The sequence below is a fragment of the Lingula anatina genome, chromosome 3, assembly GCF_051362555.1.
Source record: "Lingula anatina isolate TDL-2025a chromosome 3, LinAna3.0, whole genome shotgun sequence".
In the NCBI taxonomy this organism is placed as follows: domain Eukaryota; kingdom Metazoa; phylum Brachiopoda; class Lingulata; order Lingulida; family Lingulidae; genus Lingula; species Lingula anatina.
The window spans coordinates 5,495,247-5,519,588 of record NC_141769.1 but is presented as its reverse complement, the minus strand read 5'-3'; the positions used below and the strand labels follow the sequence as shown (position 1 = coordinate 5,519,588).

Sequence of the window (24,342 nt, the reverse complement as noted above, 5' to 3'; positions counted from 1 at the left end):
CCGCACCGTTACTCCCCCTCACCGATACTCCCCCTTAGTAAATTTTTGCATTATGCTCATCGATACGACCCCACACCGATAGATCCCCGCATCGATAAACCCCCTGTAAAATTGCCGTTATACGCGCACCGTTACTCTATGGAACGCCATTCACGCAAAAAATGCAGACGTCAATTCAACAATCTATCGGCACTATTTAACAGCCAAAACCTACTTTAACTATCTAAACTTAATTCTACTAAATTAGTTTTGGTCATTTTAGTCATTCGTCAAAATCTAACAATCAACTAGAGCATCAGAGAGGCGATACCGCCTCCGAATATTGTACCACCAGCTGGAGCAAGCGCATTCGTATAGACCCCCACATACACAAAATAAGGGACACAGCCACCAGTCTTGTGCTTGACAAGCTGTAAAAATGCAATCAACAAGAATTTTCAAAATATGCAAAAAATATACATGACTAAAAATGGTACAATCAAAGTTAAGTTCATCGTAAGGTAGGTCAAAGGTCAATTTCAAGGTCACAGTAAGATTGCCAGTATATGACTTCCTATTCAACTTCAATAGTAACTATGGACCTATCTCTGCCAGTTTTGGAGATAAAAGGGAAGCAAAATTTGCAAAGATCAGTTCATGGTGAAAAGTAGGTCAAAGGTCAATTTCAAGGTCACATTTAGATTGCCAGTACATGACTCCCTATTCATGTTCAATAGCAACTATGGACCTATCTCTGCCAGTTTTGGAGATAAAATGGAAGCAAAGTTTGCAAAGTTCAGTTCATGGTGAAAAGTAGGTCAAAAGTCAATTTTAAGGTCACATTTAGATTGCCAGTATATGACTTCCTATTCAACTTCAATAGTAACTATGGACCTATCTCTGCCAGTTTTGGAGATATAAGGGATTAAATGTTATAATTTTGGAGTTACCATAATGTGCCATAAATTTCCTACAGAAAAAATTAAATAAAATAAAGAAAAGGTCATTTCGGTCAAAATTCTTGAAATGGGAAGTGTTCTGAAGTTCCAGATTTTCAAAATTGATGAAATAATGTCATTTTTGACCACAAGTTGTCTGCTTTGCCAAGCCTTATGTTTTATTTTTCCGGATTTCAAAATTTATTATCCATTACCGTACTGCACATTTTGCTTTCACCACCAATATGTACTTTTTGATACAGCGTAACTCGAAAACCGTATGGAATACAAAAAAACCGAGACCACTATCAGTGTTGGGCTTTACATGTTCTACAGAATGCAAAAAAGAATGGGTCTCTAGCATTAACGGTTCCCGAATTAGAGACAGTTTTCAGTTTCGGTATCTTATGGCCGCTACTCCCGTGAAAATGCACCGATTGACCCCAAATTCACGGAGATGAAAGATGACCTGAAGGGTTACACTTTCCAATAATATTATTGGTTAAGTCTGTGTGGTGTCTGAATAACAGGGCAAATAATTTTTTTTTCGTAAAAAAATCATTTTTTTGAAAATTTTGGCCCGTTTGACCTTGAAATAAAGGTCAAAGGTCAAATCCAAGGGCATATTTGAAATCTACACATATGACTTTTGGAAAGCCGTCTGTAGAAATTTTTCCCATAATTCCTTCCGTAGGGTAGATAATTAGCATTTAATTTTGCCATTTTTAGACAAGGGTGCATTGCAATGAGTGCCACACCTAGACCCCAAAACCGACAAAGCCCAAATTTTACGTGGAACGAGTTGAGATTATAGGTGACCTAAATCCAAGAGATGGGTACGGGGGCCCTTACCGTCTAGGAGGAGAAGCGGTAACGGTAGCCGTCCGGCGGAGCCGGCGGAGCCGGCGGAACGATCCGGACGGGACTAAAACCATGTGTACCGCCAGCGCTAACGCTGGTGGTACAATAAACGATTCAAAAGTCAGTTACCGCAACTCAACATCAGTTACCGCAACTCAACAATCAGTTACAGCAACTCAACAATCAGTTACTGCAAACGGTCATTCGCGGACTTAACACCAGACGGCGCGCGCGCACCGTCAGCGATCTGAAATGTCCTTGACCTTTTCCATGGTTAATACGTGGTGCCTCGATTTGAAACCATTCAGCTTTTGTGTTCTTAATCTCCAAATACTTTAAAAAAATCAATAAAGCTAATAAAAAGGCCATCGACAAGACCCTATAATATCGTATCTTTTATATTAATTATTATTACATATCACAATAATAAACGAGTCGCCTTTTGATGTACGCCTATAACCTCTATCAAAAAATATCAATTTTTATGAGATTCGTATTGTTTGGTTCCATTGCCTCGCTTTCAAAAATTAGAACAGGCGCTCCAAAATCGTATGACGAAGTTAAAATTTTTATATTGGCTGAGTTCGCCCCCGACTAGAATATGGTTACATGCCTATACGTCCCCGCACCGATACTCCCCCGCACCGATACTCCCGCGCTTCTTTACATCCCCGCACCAATACTCCCCCGCACCGATACTCCCCCGCTTCTTTACATCCCCGCATCGATGCTTCCCCCCACTGATACTCCCGCGTACCAATTCTCCGCAAAAACACTACTTCCCCAAAGCAAAGATTCCCTTGGCTTTGTAAACACAATTCGTGATTCAAATCCCCTTCTATAATGCTTTTTTTTTTCAAGATGCACCACCCTCTTGGGACCCAGAATTGACTATTTTTATTCGAAATATATTGGGAAAAATAAAGAACGTTACACGAAGTCGATCTCAGATTTTGTGTGCAGCTTGACAGTACGTAGGCCTACAGCTCTGCCTTGTGATTTTTGAGAAATGTTTTTGCAAAATTAATATTGTTCTCCTACTGTAGTTACCGTATTTATATTATACGCCCTTTTATTTATTTACTTAAGGCAACGTTAGTTTTAATCTAAGATAACGCAGCTATGTCTTTTCTTCAGGCAACGATGATTTTGTTAAATTATTAAGTTTTCTTCCTCCAACCTTCTTTTCTGCTCTTAAAGCTTCTTTCACTTGTCTTTTGGAGGCATATTAGAATCTGAATTGAGCAAAATTCAAAATTTTTGAAAATTGTCGGACAACGAAATTGTAGAGACACGAGTATGCGTCGTGACCACACCTTTTATTCTCGCAGTCCCGCCGTGTTTTCGACTTACTTTGTCATAGATGTGAGGGCGTGCGTCGTACTCAACACGCAAAGGGCACTTTCTCTTTCATTGCTTGCGACGTGCATCTTGGACCACGCAACAGTCTGTCCGCAGATCTGGCATATCAATGCGTAAGCGGTGATCATTGCAAAAACACCTACGCGCTTGCACAAAATAGTCCGCGACGTGTGTTTCGCGCCATGTTTTCAAAAACCCGTAGTTGTTATATAAATCCATGAAGCTCTGTGAATAACTCATTATTCTGCTTGAAACTTTCAAAAAATAAAATTTAGAACTTGATGTAAACGCACAATGTAAAATGAACATTTCAATTTCGACGAAAGCCTTGTATCAGTTGTCTAAAATAGCATACGCATTTTTCTCAAGCAGATCGTGTAATTTTGTACCCTAAAATGAAATGATTGTAGAAAAAATGGACAAACTTACTTAATTGATATTATAACGATTTATGCAACTATATATGCTGGAATTGAGCCAAAAAGAATAAAAAATTTGTACAACCGTCCTTTTTTGTGAAATCCCTATTTTAGTGCGAACTATGTGGGTCAGTCGAAACTGGGACTGTCACGTTGCACTGAGCATGTGACTGGAGAGCGTTTTTCTTGGTAAATCTTGCAATTCGGTTGAAAAAAATTGAATGTTCAGCTTTTCAAGTGTATATTTATAGTATACAATGTGTCACTGCCATGGTGAGAGTTGTAATGGAAAATAATACGTGAAAAAAAGACATCGGTGCTGGAGATCAACCATAATATACAGTGTACAGTGTATATGGTTTTAGAATGGAAAAATCTGCCTTTCAAGTTACATAGCTTTGGGTTTGCCGACTAAAAGGTGAGTATTTTTTTTTAAATTCACTATGTTTCATATAAGCGCCGAAATGTATAGAAATGATTTTGGAGTAACCTCCCTTCGCATAGTTCAGATGCACTTGTTGACGTTCAGTACTAGTGAATGTTACATTTTGTTGCAAAGTTACAGTTGTACTTTGTTTACATAAAATGTGTACTAGTAGTAGGACCAAGGAATTATTATTATTATATAGTATGGTAAGAAATTACTTTGATAAACAACTGGTGTGAGACTGACAATGAGGTGATTTTTTTTTTAATCTATGGATTTTTCATTAAATTTCAGTTTTTATCTGCTTTGTATAAATTTCTTGTTTCTACATGTATGATTTTATCATTTTATTATATTTATTTTTAACAGATTCCCAATTTGGGCATATCAGCTGACAATAAGGGAAGAGGTGTTCTGGTCAAGACCAGGGAAAATTATTAGTACCACCAGCGTGTACGCTGGCGGTACTCATGGTTTTAGTCCCGACCCGTCTCGTCCGGCTCCGCCGGCTCCTGCGGCTCCGCCGGCTCCGTTGGCTCCGTTTGCTCCGCCGGCTCCGCGTACTGGCGCCGGATACAATTCACCGTTACCGCTTCTCCTCCTAGACCGCAAGGACCCCTGTCTCCATCTCTTGGATTTAGGTCACATATAACCTCAACTTGAACCCCCAAGTTTTTTTGTCTCAGTCGGTGCATTGACCTGGGCGTGACACTCGTTGAATTGCACCTTTGTCAAAATTTTTGAAAATTCAATGCCAATTATCGACCCTACGGAAGGAATTATGGGAAAAATTTCTACAGACGACTGACCGAAAGTCATATGTGGAGATTTCAAATATGCCCTTGGATTTGACCTTTGACCTTTGTTTCAAGGTCAAACGGGCCAAAATTTTCAAAAAAACGAATTTTTTTACAAAAAAAAAATTATTTTTGCTGTTATTCAGACACTACACAGACTTAACCAATAATATTATTGGAAAGTGTTCCCCTTTGGGTCATCTTTCATCTCCGTGAATTCGGGGTCAATCAGTGCATTCTCACGGGAGTAGCGACCATAAGATACCGAAACTGAAAACTGTCTATAATTCGGGAACCATTAATGCTAGAGACCCGTTCTTTTTTGCATTTTGTAGAGCATGTAAAGCCTAACACTGTAGATGGTCTCCATTTTTTCGTATTCCATACAGTTTTCGAGTTATGCTGTATCAAAAAGTACATTGTGGTTGTGAAAATTATAACATTTAGTCCCTTATATCTCCAAAACTGGCAGAGATAGGTCTATAGTTACTATTAAAGTTGAATAGGAAGTCACATACTGGCAATTTAAATGTGACCTTGAAATTGACCTTTGACCTACTTTTCACCATGAATTGAACTTTGCAAATTTTGGTTCCTTTTTATCTCCAAAACTGGCAGAGATAGGTCCATAGTTACTATTGAACTTGAATAGAAAGTCATATACTGGCAATCTAAATGTGACCTTGAAATTGACCTTTGACCTACTTTACACCATAAACTGAACTTTGCAACTTTTTAATGCTTTTATTTTCAAAACTGGCAGAGATACGCCCATAGTTACTATTGAATTTGAATAGAAAGTCATTAGAGGCAATTTACTGTGACCCTTAAATTGACCTTTGACCTACTTTTAACCATGAATTGAACTTTGCAAATTTTGTTCCCTTTTATCTCCAAAACTGGCAGAGATAGGTCCATGGTTACTATTGAACTTGAGTAGAAAGTCATATACTGGCAATCTAAATGTGACCTTGAAATTGACCTTTGACCTACTTTTAACCATGAATTGAACTTTGCAAATTTTGTTCCCTTTTCTCTCCAAAACTGGCAGAGATAGGTCCATAGTTACTATTGACCTGGAATAGAAAGTCATTAGAGGCAATTTACTGTGACCCTTGACCTACTTTTTACGATGAACTGAACTTTGATTGTACCATATTTAGTTTTTTTTTTTTGCATATTTTGAGAATTCTTGTTGATTGCATTTTATAGAGCTTGTCAAGCACAAGACTGGTGGTGGAGTCCCTTTTTTTGGGTGGGGGGTCCATACGAATGCGCTTACTCCAGCTGGTGGTACAATATCCGGAGGCGGTATCGCCTCTCTGATCCTCTAGTTTTGTTTGATGGTGCTGTTGATGCAGGTGTGACTGAACAAGAGATGGTGTTTTGTAGAGTCTTGGATATTTTTTACCCTAGAAACCTTTCTCATAGCAGACAAGTTCTGGAACATTATTTTCTTCAAGTATTATACAGGATGGGCTTTGACCCAAAAGACTTCCATTGAGAGTGGCCTGCCTTTAAAGAGCACATAGGTGGCATGTTTATAGTGAATAAAAGTAAAGATATGTGTACTGATTTGTTTCAAGGCTAGGAGACCAGACAAAGATTAGAATACATACAATAATGCTAATTGAAATTGCCTTGTTCAGCCTGTCCACCTCTCAGGTGGAGAGAGGATACAGTGCTCTCAAAAGAACCGAATCTGACTGGAGGTCAAGTTTGGGGAATATTGTGCTTAAGTTAACAAAATTTTGACAGCAGTTTTATAGGGGCCAAGTTTTGATGATCATTTAGTCAAGGAATCTATCAACCACTGAGTGGCAGGGTGGCACTCTGGGAAAACAGCCCAATTTTGAACTTGAAAATTGATTTTGTTTTCTGACTATCATATCCAGGTAAATGACCTGGCCATGGAAGATTCTAAGGAAATAAAAAAATTGAAACATACTCGTATACTGAAGTTTTTTTGTTTTTTTTTTTTTTTTTGTTTTTTTCATTTTTAATGCACTTTGATATGTATTTAATTACAAATTATATTCAAGAATTTTCAGTTGGGGATGATCTTGATTGTATGTCAGTTTTGGCTAAAGTAATATTCATAACTTGCTGGGGCAGGTGCTTCTCCTGCCCTCAGAATAGACATATCAAGTTGGCCAACGAGTTTATTGGAGCCTTGTTAACTGCTTTAATTTAAAAGGCAAAATGTTTCAAAAAAACTTTCAAAAAGTTCAGTGCATATTCATGAGGCTGAATGAACATTTCCCAGGGACAGTGCTTTAAGGACATGAGTTTTAAATGTTTACTTGGTTTTGTTTATCACACAGATTTCAAAATTTTGCACTTTTGAAAAGAGAAATGTAAATTTTAAATAGATTAGGGATATTTTTTTTCAAATTACAATTGTAAGGGTCTTATTTTAAATAGTTTAATATGTAAGAGACAAAAAATAGTACTAGTACATAGAAATAAATATTGAGCAGTAAAATAAGAGAACAAGGCAGAAGTGCAGATCTTATAAATATAATGAATAAACCGGAGTTGAATGATTTTTTTTATCAAAACCCTTTCAGGCTTTAAAAAGTACAACCTGGCCATAGGCCAGTACTTCATTGTAAATATTTATCCAATTTAAAAAAATCTTGTTTTATTTATAACTATATCTAGCAATATCTTTCTATATCGGTCAAAATTCACACTGGATTTCTTGTGGAGTGGATCATAACTATACAATTTTTGATGTTTTAAGAATGAGTTTATATAACTCTTGGAATATTTCTGATGTTAGATGCACAACACTTGTTCGTATTTTAATTTTATTGTAACTTGTTTGCTCTGATATTCAGAATATTTAAGAAAACTTGTAGTCTTGCCAAGTCGGGTCAGTGCTTCAGGTTGGTCACGTGACGCTATAAATTATGATGAAAATGGGGTTCCATTTTTGTCGTCGTTTTGGAGATGCACTAATTTCCCCACACAAAATGGGTAAAAATTGTAGGAGATATACTTTATGATATATCAATTGAAAGTTTATGATCTTATCTTTCTGCAGGATCTAATTGTTTGAAAATATTTTGCGTTTCCTGCGATACATAATCACAGTAACTTAATGCACTTGAAAAAATCGATTTTGCCGACTTTTACACTGACTTCACGGGAATATGAACACTTTGCCAACGAGGCTGGACCCAAACGCAACATGTGTTTCATATCAACACAAAGCACACTTGTTTACCTTTTAGAATATATATAAAACGCTGGTGATTTCAACATTGTAGCAATTTTGTTTAAATTGAAACACCCTAGTGTTACACGCTTCAAAAATGCGAGTGCTTGGCGTCGAGTTCACCTCGCGCTAAAAAAAATGGACAAAGCTGAATTTTCAATATATATATACTGCCAGAGACCCAGTTTAACCAGCTTTCATGATTTAGTTTTTAAAACTTTGTACAATTTAAACTTCTTATAGAGATCTTCAAATAGAAAATTTCGGACACCTGAAACGGGGCACCATTTGCAATCACCCGCGTGGATAAATCTTCCATTTTACCGTTCTGAATCTATTTTTTATGACAACTAACCTTAAGATTCCGAATCCCTAGATATCCCCGCTTCTTTTTATATATCTATCGTTTAATCACATCAACTGTTGACAAAACTACACATGAAAATACGAAGAGCTCAAAAGTCGTCCATTTTCACTCGATTTTGCTGAAAGTAGTGCGAAAATGGCCGTCGCTTCAGACAGTGTGCACGTGCAGCTCGGAATCTGCGGACAGACTGCAAGTCTCACTTGCAAACTCCTCGCAAACTCCTTGCGAAGGGAGCAAGTTACGCTTGCGGCCTCGCGGTTTGAAGATTATTTGTAGAATCTATTGGAAATGTTCAGTATCCTCCGTACGTGCTTACATACGTGCAAACTCGAAATTTTGCATAAAGGACTTGCGTGGCACATGAGATTCTCAGCAAAATTTGGACTCAAACGGGTCGAAAGAGCCCGTGCGGCCGGTAGTGACCGAGATTAATGTGTTGTCGCCCAAGATTTTTTAGGAACTTTGCGGCTTCTTTTGTACAATACCGATGTTCAATTGTAAGCAATTAAAATTTGTATGCACCGCGCAATAGCATAAAAACAACATCACCAAGGATCTCCCTGTGGCCATTTTTTTCCACATATCTCACCAATATCCAAAACGTTTTTCCATTTGAAAAAAGTATTTCTTATACAATATAGGCCGTGCTTCCGACTCGTTGACCAATTTTTCAAATCTCTATGTGAAAAAATATCGATGCGAGGTGACAGACTCTCCCATGATAGACAGTCCGGTTCCCATCAATTTGCATAGGTAATTCAGCCCCGCCCTAGATTTTGACCCACTTACGTAGACTGACCCTGACCTGTATAATTAAATGGAGGGCTGACTCTCCGTTACCCAGACCCTCAGTTTCGTGGAAATTGCATAGGGGGGGTAATGATGCGGGGGAGTATCGGTGCGGGGGAGTAACGGTACGCATATAACGGCAATTTTAGAGGGGATTTATCGATGCGGGGATCTATCGGTGTGGGATCGTATCGATGTGCATAATGCAAAAATTTACTAAGGGGAAGTATCGGTGCGGGGTAGTATTAGTGCGGGGGAGTAACGGTGCGGGGGAGTATCGGCATGACCCCCTAGAATATCCTCACAGCATTATCTGCAATTAACCTTCCTACGATTTTTAATGTATTTTGCAATATAATTTTCATCCCTCCCGATGAATAATTTTATTAATCAAGAGTGGGGGAGGGGTGGAAAATCCCCTTGGTGCCACATATGACACTATAAATGAGCAAGGAATTCCCCTATTACAATGAAGAGAAAATAAATGCATTTGTTTATTTCAAACAGCGTACTTTTCGCGCATGCGCAGTAGTTTGAGACTTATGCTATTCCGCATATTATGCGAGTAGGCCCTACATGTGGTTCATCGCCATATCTAATTTCAGTATGATGTGATTGAACGCAATCCTACTATAATATATTTAACTATATCATGACAATACGAACACGATTAACCACATGTACTCGCATAATATGCGGAATTGAAAACTTGTCATTATGGCGTTCAATATTGCTGAGCAATTCACTATGAACAATATATGCAGACAAAGAAAAAATGCATTGGCGTGCATTAATCATTTGTGTTGCAGTAACAGTAGCTGCGTCTAAAGTTAATGGTTACTTATTCAAGAGGGGTCCTTGGAGCGAGTGGAGTTCGTGCAAGAGGTTATGCAACAGTGTTTGGCAAAACAGAGTTAGAGTTCGAAAGTGCCAACGGTGTGAGGACGATGGCACCAACTGCATCGATTACACCAACTGGTCGCGCGCGGAATACAGAAATATACAATTCAGAATGAAGTGTTGGAGTCCCATTATCAAAAGATATCGGAAGTGCCCTTACGATGCTGAGAACTGTCAAGGTTCTGGGACCGGCGTTTGGAAGGATTATATGGGGAGAGGCGTGTGTAGGTCTATCAAAAATAAATGGCTGCTGGCTTCGTGTGGAGAGGACGGAAAACAGCTGTGTATTGCCCAGAGGTGTGAGAGAAGCAGCAGGTCTGGGCAGAAGTACCAGTGTAATTCAGACCTTAAATATCAGCGCTGCGACTGCACGGGACCGTGTGGGGAAAACAGGCCCACGAATTATGACAGATACGGATAAATAAACGGTAACTTGTTCTTAAAGTTCACTGCTAATTTTTAAATAAATTGAAAACATAAATCTACACTTTACGTTGATTTTTTTCTTTTCAAACTGAATGACATTCTCTAAATCACCCTCGTCACATATATTGTTTGAATGGTGCATATAGGACCTAGTCTATAGACCCATGACCTTCATCTTTTAAATTGAGAAAGCTGAGATATAAATAAAATTCTTTTCGAAGTTAAAACTAATCTGCTCAACATGTAATCTCATGATAGTAAAATTTTGATCCGTTGTAGGGAAAGGATTCCAGGGCATACCACCCTTAATCACCAGAAGTAGCAGCGGAATATAAACCATACCCACCTTTCACTGAAGCGGGAGTGGGAAAAGAACTAGCCTGACGCAAGTGAATAAACGTCTGTTAAGATATTTCATGGTATATTACCACTTCATGGGAAAAATGCTCTGATTTTACTGTCAAATCGACTTCATAGGATAAAATGCGACTTCATCTCCACATAAGATATTGCCTGCGACTTCATGGGATAATGGTGAAAAAGTACCTGTTGTTGGCCCAACGTTATGAGAGAGAACGTTTTTGAAATATAATGTTTTTGTACTGTAAATATTATCCAAAATAGGTAAAATGTACGTTTTAATTTACTTGTATGACTAAATAGGGTTTCTTTAGTGGTACTGGATGCATGTTTTGAGTAATTTTAAAATACACAGGCATATGTAGGCGAGGATCCAGTATTTCTTAAAATTCATACATTATGGGAAATTATGGTCAGCGTTGAAGAAAATGGGAATGGTGGAGATGGGCCCTGTAATATCTTCACAACTGACTTTATTACTGAACCATGTGCTTCTGTCTTATATGCTCACTAGAGGGCGCACGTCATGACAAGCCCAAACTAATATACTACATTCCTTCCCCCTTTGTAAGTGACACTTTTATAGATTCCCAAATGAACTGATATGTTAAACACTAAAAATAGAACACCGTTAAAAAATTCCACAACACCAGTAGTAAAATAACTGAAAAGAAAAAATGAACATAAACAGTTATGAACAAGTCTTTTAGGTCATGCAACAGTCTTCTTTTTTAAGACAGTGTAATTAATAGTCACAGTGTGTTTTGAGTTCTTTGCTGCTTTGAATATTTACACATCAACAATAACTTTTGGTTTTCTATTTCTCACTGGGTACCTGCTTTCAAAATTGCTAATTTTTACAGATTCGTCACCTGTAGTGACTTGGGTTTTCCCAGGAGATGCTGAAATTTCCACATTAATATTTTCCTCTACATTTATGTCACCAGTGTTAGTGACCTGACTGGTAGGCACTGGTGTGTCTGACACATGTCTGGTTGTCATACCAAAATTCTCATTAATTACAGGCATCTCCACCATTGGAGATGAAAATACCTTTGAAAAACAATACTGGTCAAATGCAGGTATTATTTGGTCAACATGCACATGCTTTAGTCCTTTCTCAGTTTGTACTAAGTATCTCCTTGGGCCCAAAACTTTAATCACCGATCCAGTCAACCATTTATCCAACTTGCTGCCCGTCATGTTCCTGACACGTACACGGTCGTGACACTGAAAACAACGTTCTGGTGCTTTATCATGATGTCGTTTCTGTTGCATTTGTTTCTCCTCTACAACATCAGCCAAATTGGGTTTAAGTAGGCTGAAACGTGTGCGAATCTGTCGCTTAAGAAAAAGTTCTGTAGGAGTTTTTCCTGTGGTAGTGTGAGGAGTGGATCTATAACGCATCAAAAAATTTGCTAATCTACGCTTTAATGACATATTTTTGTACTTCACATCATGCAAGTGTTTTTCCAATGCTCGTTTCACATTTTTCACTGAATTTTCCGCAGCCCCATTCGACTGGGGGTGGTAAGGTGGAACCAAGGTTTGTTTGATGCCATTTGTTTTCAGAAACTCCCGGAATTTATCTGAACTGAACTGAGGTCCATTATCAGATACAACTTCCTCAGGTAGTCCATATCATGCAATCAGTATTCTAAGTTCATCGATGGTGTGTTCGGCATCTGTATTAGACATTGGTATCACCTCGAGCCACTTGGAATGTGCATCATGCACTAAAAGGAATGTTTTCCCTTCCTTAAAAAAGAAATCCAAATGAATACGGCTCCATGGCCTAACTGGCCACTTCCAAGGGTATAATGGTGACGCTGGTGGCATGTTGCGCACAGACTGACATGCGCTGCATTCTCTCACCTTACATTCAATATCACTGTTTAAATTTGGCCACCAAACATAACTCCTTGCTATTGCTTTCATAGCGCACACTCCAGGGTGCTCCCAGTGCAAATCCTCTAGCAGTGTTTGACGGTAGATCTCTGGTATCACAACACGGTTTCCCCACAAGATACACCCTTGCTCTGCTGAAAGCTCATGTCTCCTGACATGATATGGTTTGAGTATCTCTGAATCTAGATACTCTGGCCAACCACTCATCGTATAATCCATGACTTTGCTTAATACAGAATCTTTCCGAGTGGCCTCAGCTATGTCACTAGCAGTAAGTGGTAGCTCTGTAGCTACTTCACATACATATATTGTGCAATCACTGCCAATTGATGACACCTCATGTGGTAAACGCGACAAACAATCTGCATTGCTGTGTAGTTCTGACTTGCGATACTGGATGTCATAGTCATATGCTGACAGAATAATAGCCCACCGTTGCATTCTTGCTGCTGCGAGTGTAGGCACTCCTGTCTTTGGGCCCAGTATGGTAAGGAGTGGTTTGTGATCAGTCACTAGAGTCCATTTTCTTCCATACAGATACTGATGAAATTTTGTAACACCGAATATTATGCTTAGTGCTTCCTTTTCAATCTGAGCATAGTTGCGTTCACTTTTGCTCAGAGTTCGTGATGCAAATGCTATTGGTTTCTCTGAACCATCATCCATGATGTGACTAATGACTGCCCCCACTCCATATGCCGAGGCATCACAGTCTAGTTTTATTTTGCGTTGAGAATCATAGTGTGTAAGCACTCTGTCACTGCTTAACTCACATTTGCATGCATCAAATGCCTTTTGACATTCCTCAGTCCATTTCCAATTGACATTCTTCTGCCTTAGTCTGTTTAATGGTGCAAGTGTGGTAGACATGTCTTTGAAAAATGTACCATAGTAGTTTACAAGTCCAATAAATGACTCGAGCTCCTGTACATTCTTGGGCACGGGTGCATCTCGAATAGCCTTGACTTTCTCCTCTGTAGGATGAAGTCCAGCTTTGTCCACCATATGTCCCAGATATTCAACTTTAGGCTCCAGAAAGCGACACTTCACTCTCTTAGCCTTTACTCCATATTCCTTCAATCGCTGTAACACTTTTTCAACCTTTTTGATATCTTCTTCATGTTTACCATCTTCCTCTATGCCCTTGATCAAAACATCATCTTGTGAACAAATAACGCCATCAAAATCTTTCAACATTTGATCCATTACACACTGAAAGATCATAGGTGCACTTTTGACTCCATAAGCTAAGCGCTTGAACTTATACAACCCCTTGTGTGTGTTCACAACAAGATACTTTTGACTTTCTTCATCGAGCTCCAACTGGGCATAGGCACTAGACAGATCGATCTTTGTGAAAACAGTTCCCCCTGCCAACGTTGAGAACAGATCCTTGGCCGTGGGAAGTGGATACTGTTCTTGTGATACAGCCTGATTCACAGTTACTTTATAGTCACCACAAATTCTCACTGACCCATCACTTTTGGGTACAACCACTATGGGAGCTGCCCACTCACTGTGATCTACTTTTTCTATAATGCCACTTTGCTCTAGTCTATTCAACTCTGCTTCTATTGCTGGTTTTAATGCGTAAGGCACAGGCCTGGCCTTACAGAACACAGGTGATGCATCTTCTTTGACTCTGATATGAGCTTTGAACTCCTTAATTTTCCCATATCCCTCTGAGAACAAATTTTCATATTTGTTCATAAGCTCCTCTCCTACATTTGGCACCAGAGGCTGTGATATGGCGAATATCTCCTTCCAATTTAATTTCAATTTTTGTAGCCATCCATATCCAAGTAGAGGCGGCTTACCACTGCCCTTTGCTACTATAAGTGGCAGTTGGAGATTTTGCCCTTCATGAACAACATTCACGGTGATTTTCCCTATCAGCGGGATGGTCTCCCCATTGTAGGCTCTTAGCCTTACATCTGCTGAACCCAGTTTCTTATGACTGAAATGTTTCTTGTATGTGTCCTCAGTTATCACTGAAACCTCAGCTGCGGTATCGATTTGCATTTGTATTATTTGTCCATCGATTGCTATGGGTACGAAGACCCCTTTCCTATTGCTGTTGTTCTTTAATGAATAAATGTGTAAAATGTCAGAGTGGTTTTCTAAGGTATCTTCGATGACCTCATTTACTGTTTTCCCTCTTTCCCAACACACCTTAGCAATGTGTCCTACCTTAGAACATACAAAACATTTCTCATCTTTAAATCTGCAGTCATTTGGAGAGTGATTTCCTGTACATCGCCAGCATTTGTTTACACTTTTGTTTTTTCCTTACCGCTGGTCGGTTGCTCTCTTTTGAATTGCTAGTAGTTACTTTATGCACATTGGCTGGCTCTGCTATTGGCGGTCTGAATTGCTGAGAATGGCAGTGTGCCAATTCCATGGCCATGGCAACGTCAAATGCCATTTCAAGTGTAAGATCCTTGGTTGCTAATAATTTCTTTTGTGTCCCTTCATGAAGCAGACCACAAACAAATCTGTCACGCAACGCCTGATTCAAAAAGTCTCCATACTCACAATGTGTTGACAATCGTCTCAGTTCTGATAGATATTCACTAACCTTCTCACCTTCAAGTTGGTTTCTTTTCATGAACTTGAATCGCTCAGCAATTACCAAAGGCTTTGGAGCGTAATAATTCTGTAAATGGCCCTTCAGCTGGTCATAACTCAGCGTGCTGGGTAACTCCGGCGAAGTTAAACTTTTTAGCTTTGCATACGCTGTACTGCCAATAACTGTTAGTAACACTGCAGCTTTCTTGTCATTTTCTATGTCATTGACTAAAAAATATTGCTCTAACCTCTCTATGTAGCACTCAACATTTTCTTTACTATCGTCAAATTCATTTAGACGGCCAATCCTCGCCATCCTTGTCGCCAGAATGTAATATCTTCACAACTGACTTTATTACTGAACCATGTGCTTCTGTCTTACATGCTCACTAGAGGGCGCACGTCATGACAAGCCCAAACTAATATACTACAGGCCCTCCCTTCCCAGATCTGCTTGATAAGTAAGACTAATGGATCAGGTAAACCAGGCTATGTAAACCAGGCAGGTTAACCAGGCTATTATAAGATGGATAAATAAACAAATAGGAATCAATTATTAAAGATAAATAAATAGATAATAGTGTTGAAAAAGAAGCAGAGAAGGTCGTGTATTTAATTGTGCTCTACAATTGTCTTGATCAAGTCGCGTCCCACTCTGAAAAGATTCATTTCTCCATGAGGAAAGACACGCGCAAGTGTAATGATTTACGTCTGTCCCTTGGTTTCCGAGATGCTCTGTTCTGGTCCTACACCTGTGAATGTCCAACATGGCGTGATCAATAGTGTTCCCGAAATGTGCCCTTGGCTGGCTCTCATTTGACCCGAAAGTATTATCTACGGCACAGTCTGCAGGGCCGTAGCCTGAGCAGAATGCCAGGGGGGGCAGTAAGCGGACACGAGGGGGCGAAGCCCCCGAGGGGGGAGGGGGTGTCCCCCTACCAGTGTGGAAACTTCTAAATCCCAGGGGGGGGGCAGCTGCCCCCCCCCTGCCCCCCCGGAGGCTACGGCCCTGGTCTGTCAAATATTGTTATGATTGTAACCGATTGTGTTGGATGGTGTTGGAGGTGGCTGTACAGTGGGTCCCTCTAGTGGTAAAAAGTGAGTAGTTCTTGCAGGTTGGAGAGTGTGGACTCCATGCGGAGTTCTGATTTTGTTGGACACGTGTTGTTTTCCATGTTAGGGAGTAGACTCCATGCGGAGTTGTGATACACACACGTGGAATGTACTGTAAAACTGTAAAATAATAATAAAAAATTGAACCAGCGATTTTATTACTTTTATCTTACATTTGGTGCCGCGAGCCGGGAATCATATTGCAGGACTACAGCGTCAAGGATTTACACGCTTAGTCATGTCAAAGGTAAAAAAATCCAGAGCCTCAGTGAGAGGTTGGGTGACTCGTTCATGTGAAAGAATCAGAGATATTTTGGAAAGTGAAGAAGAGGATATTGACATTTTAAAAGACTGTGTTTCGGATTTGGAAAAGAGGATATCTAAACTTGATGAAGTTCAAATAAATGTGGAAATGGAAATTGAATCAAGTGAGGACATGGAAGCAGACCAACGGGAGGCGGCAGCTTTCAGAGATTAGGCCAAGTCATGGTATGTTAAGGCCATGAGACGGGTACAGTCTATAAAATCTCCACCTTCCAGTGACCAAACACGAGAGGTGAGCAGTGATATAAAACATTGTCCGTCCGCTAAGCTGCCAAAAATAGACTTACCAAAATTCTCAGGCAATGTCTTGGATTGGCCCGCTTTTTTCGATCAATTTTGTGCAGTCATTGACAATAATGACATTTCCACTATTTCCAAATTTGCGTATCTGCGCTCTTTGCTAGAGGGAGAGGCCCAGGCCACTATTGCAGGTCTAACCCTTACCAAAGACAACTACGAAGTGTCAAAAAGACTATTAATAGATAGATTTGGAAATAGTGAGAAAATCATTTTCAGTCACATCCAGGAAGTATTGAAAATAACTCTGCCATCCAATCCAACCATTACTCAGTACTGGAAATTCTACAATGACCTAACAGCACATGTGAGGAGCTTGGAAAATTTAGGAATTCATGGACGACAATATGGAGTTATCCTCACGCCCTTGGTGATATCAAGGTTACCACAGACCATGAGACTGGAGTGGGCTCGTGACAGTCTGCATCGGGAGAGTGATCTGGAATGGTCCATGGATATTTTACACCGAGAAATTCAACGTATGGAAAGGTCACAGTCATTCACAATGGGAGTTACTACATGTGGTTCAACAGGAAAGTCAAAAACATTGCCATGCACTGCAGCAGCTTTGCAGACAAGTGTGAACAGTTCAGGTAACTCATATGCCTATTGCCATCGTACAGGTCACTCTATTGACCATTGTTTTGATATTAAGTACTACAGCAGTCTCACCTAATGAGAGAAAGCGCATGTTACGTCAGATAGGTGCATGTTTTAGATGTTTAGCTGTTAAGAAGGGTCACAATTTTAGTAGGTGTAGGGTTACATGTACTAAATGCAATGGTAGCCACAACAAATTACTTTGTGGTGCATTTAAATCAGTCACTGAAGCATGCCCTGTTAGATCCAACTTAGGTGTAGGTCAAGGATTTCGCTCCTGGGTCAGGTGGAACTAACCATTCACTTTCTGGGAAGGGCAAGGTACTTTTGCAAGTTGTGAAAATTCAGATTCAAGGACCCAAGGAGAGTGTTTATGCCAATGTGTTATTTGATACAGGGTCTGATAAAACTTACATTTCCCAAGATTTGGTGAACAGGGTTTCACCTGAATGGGTTGATCGTGAATGTGTTTCTTATAGTAACTTTGGCAATGAGAATTCAACCCAAACTTCATTTAGTGATGTTTACAATGTTGTCTTAAAAGAAAATCAGGGTGTAATTTCAATCATGGCAACTGGAGTCCCAGTCATTTCAGCGCCACTTTCTTGTCCATTAGTACCTCCACATTTTTTTAATTCCCTTGAGGGAGAAGTGGTAAATGTGGAAAATAGTCCCGGGGAGAAGGTGTCCATTGATATCCTCATTGGCCTGGATTCATATTGGCGATTTTTCACTGGTTGTCCGGAACCACGCAATTTTAGATATAAACGTAATTTAGACTTGAGCTCGAAATGCGGACACCGTTGGATACTTTAGTTAGGATAACGCTTTAGTATATAGCCTTAGTATATAGCCTTCCAGATTCGCAGTCGAAATCTTTACGTCTAGACGCTACAGAGGAAATCCACACTGACAAAAATGACCAGTTTCAATCGTTTAATGTGAACTCGTTGCCTGCTCAGGTACATTCTGATTCTCTATTCAATATTACACACTTTTAGTACATACTCCAGCCAATGGCTTCATGCACTTCTTATCACTGGCTTCTTAATGCGACAGGTACACAAGCCTTACTCAGCCTCTTCAAAATTGACACAATGTATTATGGAGAATAATAAAAGTTATGACTTGAAATTATAGACATCGTCCATGAATTATTAAATGTCTCCGACATATTCCTCCCTTTCCCAAACAAAGAAAAATAGAATATTTATGACATTTTTCTTTCTTAATATGTACTGCATTAAATGGGTTATATTATGCACCTTAAGTTTTAATAATAATGTAAGCAGTGTGTTGAAATTATGTGCCATGAAATATTTACACCAGAATGAAATATTTACACCAGAATAGGTATAGTTAAGTAACAATATAAAGAACAGTCTAAAATATTATACATTGAGAGATAGGTATTACAATAGAAATGTTATCAACTCCGTAAACATATATACAGTGCAAACTTCGATATTTTTAAGCATAAGCATTATCGCCAAAAGGTAAATGCATTGAAAGATTCCCAGTTTATAGTGATGATGACGTCGTCCGCATCATGTTCATAGGTACGCTATATGGTTTAAGGATGTTCAATACTTCTATAATTATAATGAGTAAGAGCAAGCAACCTCGTGGAGCAAATGTAAAACGGTGCTGAGAGCCGGCTGCGCCAGCCTCTCCCTAATTTTTTTTTTTTTTTTTTCATTTTAGGAAGAGGGACATAGGTTTATCCAATGCTCAGACAGCACAAAAAAAATTATCGAGTTGTCTCTCGACCATTTGCTTTTAACAATTCATTCCTTCTAGAATATGAGTCTTTTGTTATAATCAGAGTCTATATATATTGCGCGTAGCCAATGCGAAATGACGACGTCCAGCCGAACACAGACGAATCGTAGCCCACCATGACGCTCGGAGTACTGATGATAATAGAGACTTGCAGCTGGGATGAAGACCGTCGGAGTGCAGCGTAGGTCACAGACGACACCAATTCACACACTCTGGCGTTGTCACATCGTAGCCCCCGAATTAAAATCTGTCCAAACATGGTGGTTGGTCTGTGGAAATGGGAATTTCCTTGCGCACTAAAAGTACACTCAAAACATTGCATGGTGAATTTCATGAAAGTAATGAAGGTTTAATGGAAAGCAATTATTGGAAACCGGCATATGTCATCCTTTTGTGTAGTTGCTGCAATTTCTAACGGAAATAAAAAAGAAAGTCGTTAGCGTCGTGTACCGGAATCGCTCTTTCGCTGGGCCCTGCAATTCGTAACGGAAAAAGAAAAAAAATTTGTTCGCGTCAATTACACCAATCAGGTTATCTACCCCACAAGTAATTCGTGATAGTTCAATATTTTACGTGACAAACTGCGGGGTGGGTATACCCGCTCTTGCTAGATATACCCTAAACCCCCTTTTACATGATTTAATATTGATTAATCTAATTACGAGCTCGCCATGTAAAGAAAAAATTACTTTACAAATGAAAAGAAATTATTCAATATCATTATATTTTAAAACCCCCAGTGGATCTCTGGAGTACAAGGCGCGAAAGGGTTTCCCCGTTGCAGTCTGCAGTGACACAACATCTTCAGCCAACGGAGGTGCGCTAGGCTGCACTACGGTCAACTGACTCGCCGTTGCTTCCTGGCTGGTTTCATCTATCGTCTGCAGTTTAGCCTCGTCCGTTCTCCGCTTTCTCTGAAAAATACTACGTTTACATTTCATTAGCCAATATCGTTTTGTGAGGAACGCTAATAACCCCAGTACCAGAAAAATCAAAGCAAACGTGCCTAGGTAGCCCCAAATATTATCTTGATCGGGTACCCATTTTGTCCAGGGGTCTTCCCTTTCCCACAAAACCTTCTGCAATGGGACAGTAGATTCAAGCGCCATATCCTTTAAATCAAATGATTTAAGCAGTTTGATGGCGTCTTGTTCCGCTATGATGTCTTTCAAATTTAACCTTTTAGTCATGTTTATAGAAATAGGGCGAATTTCGACCTTACCGATTTGATGAATTATGCCCGGTAATGTGTAATCATTCCCTTGTATTTCGCAACCGTTATCGACATTAATCAAGTAAGTACCCGCGTCGATTTTTAAGGAATGTTCTTCCGAATTATCACACCTTGTGTATAACGTTTCGCCCCAACTTATTATCACAAAATGACCGGGATTAATTTCTGTTGCTTTTCCTTTATTTAATTTCTTAGATATTTTAATGTTACACGCTTCCCTATGTTTTACGTCTCCCGTTATGATTGCGCGCTCACATTTTAAACCCGTTTTATAAAAGGGGCCCGACGCACAAATGACTGGATTTTCACCTATGCAAGAATCGGGAAAAAATATTTGACCTGTTTTGGGGTTAAGGCCTACCATTTCGTAAGGTAATTGAACATGTGCTGACAGCCCGCTTGAATTATAGGGCACCGGAAAAGTGAGGATGTTGTGAAGCCAAAATTGAGCACTGTGTGTCAATGGTATGTTAACCCTGTAAATTAATGTGTCAACATCATGAATGGGTGAAACAGTGAGAAAACGGTAATACCAAAATAGATCATTAATAAATCTCAATTCCTTACCGGAAGTTGCCGTTAATAGAATTTCCCTGAGTTTCCTTGGTGGCAATAATAGTTCCGTCAACCTACCTAATTCCAGTGACATCTTTTGTCGATGAAATCTTTCCGAGATTTCCCGCTGATGATCTATATATTTCTCAAAATTACTTACCGCTCTTTCAATATTGAACGCCACCAATAACTTGGTCAAGTTCTTCTGCGTTGTATTTAATCCCTGGATGAGACTGTTGATACGATTAGCTACGCTTTCTCTTAAGTAATGTTGCACCGAGTTAAGGTGTTGTATGTTTGTGTTTAATGTATGGATTGTTTTATTTACTACCGTCGCCAACATACCCACCCGATGGGCTATTTGGCGTCCTTCCTGTCTTGTCTGTTGAACTAACTTACGACATTGGTCAACACTTTTGTCCGTGCTGATGCCAAAAAGGAAACTAGCCGCCGATCCCACAAAGTCAAACAACCCTCTTTTTGTCCGAGACGAATGACGCCCTTCGCCCGGACCGACCGAACCCGCCCTGGCCAGAGCTGGTACGGCCGCTTGAGAGTCCTCTAACTCGTAGAAAAGGTTAAGGCTATTAGTTATCCTCTGTCGCCACTGTTCCCTGTCCTCTGGGGTGATATACTCCCCCCTTCGTGCTCTACGCAACTCGGCTTCAATGCTGCCGAACCGATCCATAATCTCCTCCCTCATTACCCGAGGTTTATCTATGGTTACCAATACCGTCCATACGGCTTTCGTTACCCTCAATGGCTGCCTCTGGGTCACTAGGACACCATCAGGTAGCTTCTGTAACTCCCCTTTTATCCCCGGAGTTAAAATCAAAAACAATAAACCTAAAACTATCGTTTTAGAAACCCATCCTCTTATTTCTGTATGGAGTCGACTTCCATATGCTCCTCCGACCCACTGTCGGTTATCCTTGACATTTTGACTGGCTGGGGACCCCCTGTTTCGTCCCCTTCCACCTGCGACAACAGCGCGTCTCCCTGTTCCGTCGCCTGAAGACATCGCTTCCTAAACCTGGTATTATGTGAATGCGTAGGCGTATGGTGTCGTGTTATGGTGTTGTGCGTGCGTTTTGCATGCAGTGTCGGCCTGCGTGAAGCTGCCTGTGACTCACCTGTAACACTTACCGGTAGCTCGGATTCGTCCCTGTCGGCTATGTGTCTACGCCTGTCGTGCTTACTTACCGCCGCGTGCTGAGTGACCTCTGCCCTGGGAGCGTTGATGTTGACTGGCGTGGTACCAAGTTGCAACTCAGCTCTTACTGGGTTGGGTCGTCTCTTAAATACACGGCGGGCACGTGGTCTTACTTGATCCCACGCCAAACCCCTGTCCACGAGTCTCAATTTGTCCCTGTTTACCACACGTGACTTACCTGTCTGCTGGTGGCTTACCCAGAAGACATTGCCTCTTTGTCTAGTCACTGTCCACATCGGGTCCCACTTAGATCCGAACGTCACATTATCAGGTGCGAAGATAATAACAGAATCACCTACCTCTATTTTGTTGGCGTTCGCCTTAGCATCGAATCGCCTTTTGTTCTCAAGTCTAGCTGCCTGAAGATTATCTCGGGCTGCCGTTAAAGAATCCGATAGGTCACTAAGCCGACCTTTCAGAGGATGGTGATTATTTGTTGCACCTACCAATGTTGACAATGGCATCCTTGGGTTCCTGCCATAAACTAGGAAAAAAGGTGTGAAACCCGTCACTGAGGAAACGCTATTCCTGTAAGCAAACAAAGCATTAGCTATCTGTTCTTCCCAGGTGCGAGTATTGTTGTTAACAAGGCGGGCCAATAATCCTTTGAAACATTGATTAAATTTTTCAACTTTGCCGTTACATTTGGGATTATAAGCTGTAGTCCGCCTATGATCTACACCCATTGTTTGAAGATAATTGCGAAATTCCCCCGCACTAAATTCGCTACCTCTATCTGTGATGATAATTTCTGGTATGCTATGTCTGGGAAAGAAATCTGTAGCTAAAGCCAATTCGACTGCTTTTGAAGACTTGTCCGGAATGGGATAACTTTCGGCCCAGCCTGTTAAGTGACAGATAACATTCAAACAATACCTGTTCCCCTTTGGTGATTCTTGAAACGGACCGATCAAATCCATTCCCACTATTTGAAATGGGTAAGCGGGCATTGGCAATTCACCTAGGGTCGTTCTTTGGGGGGTGCTTTTATGGGCTAGACAAGTCGGACATCGTTTTACCCATTTAGAAATGTGTTTCCTCATCCCTTTCCAAACATAACATTCCCTGACACGACAAAGGGTTTTATAAACGGACATGTGTCCCACATCTTTATGGCAGCGGTCAATGATATTGTTTCTGAACTGTTTAGGCAGCAATAAACGCGGATAATCGGGCTCTGTCGGATTAGGTGGTCTGACCGAGTAAAGAATCCCTTGGAGAATTTCGTAATCTGAGTCTTCGTTTTGGGCTTCAGCTATCTCCGCCGGAAATTCCGCGGTTTGGTGTTGTCTTATATCATCAACATTTAACCCATCGGCTTCAATTGGGATGTTATGTAAAGCCATGCTATCCGGAAATGACCTTGGATCCACCCAATCCTCTTCCGTGTCGATAATGGCTATTTCCTCGCGCTCTGATGGGAGTCTACTCAAAAAATCCGCGCACACGTTTTTCGCGCCTTTTATGTATTCAATTTTAGGATTGTATTCAGCTAAAATTGCCGCCCATCTTTGCAATCTCGCATTTTGCAGTTTAGAAGAAAATAGCGCTTTCAAGGGCTTATGATCGGTGTAAATGGTCAAATCCGCGCCCCACAAATACGGTCGCAATTTGTTGACATTGTACATAACCGCGTAAGCTTCTTTTTCGATGGTAGAATACCTTTGTTGACTGGGTGACAGTTTGTGGCTGACATACTGAATCACTCTATCTTCCCCTTGTTCGTCCGTCTGCACCAAAACACCGCCTATCGCGTGATTACAAGCGTCTGTGTAAAGTTTGTACGGCTCGTTTATTCGCGGGTGTGCCATCACTTTGTTGGACATCAGCAGTTCTTTTAATCTGTCGAAACTTCTCTGATGCTCTTCCCTCCACTCAAATCGCTCGTTTTTCTTCGTTA

The 24,342-nt window shown here is 40.3% G+C and overlaps 1 long non-coding RNA gene across 1 annotated transcript; it reads left to right on the top strand.

Annotated features, from left to right (window-relative positions):
• The first annotated feature begins 3,511 nt into the window (after window positions 1–3,511).
• On the top strand, window positions 3,512–6,730 carry LOC147762815 (uncharacterized). Its single transcript, XR_015333461.1, has 2 exons — window positions 3,512–3,977; window positions 4,356–6,730. It is a non-coding gene; the product is annotated as an uncharacterized LOC147762815 (long non-coding RNA).
• Window positions 6,731–24,342: the final 17,612 nt, after the last annotated feature.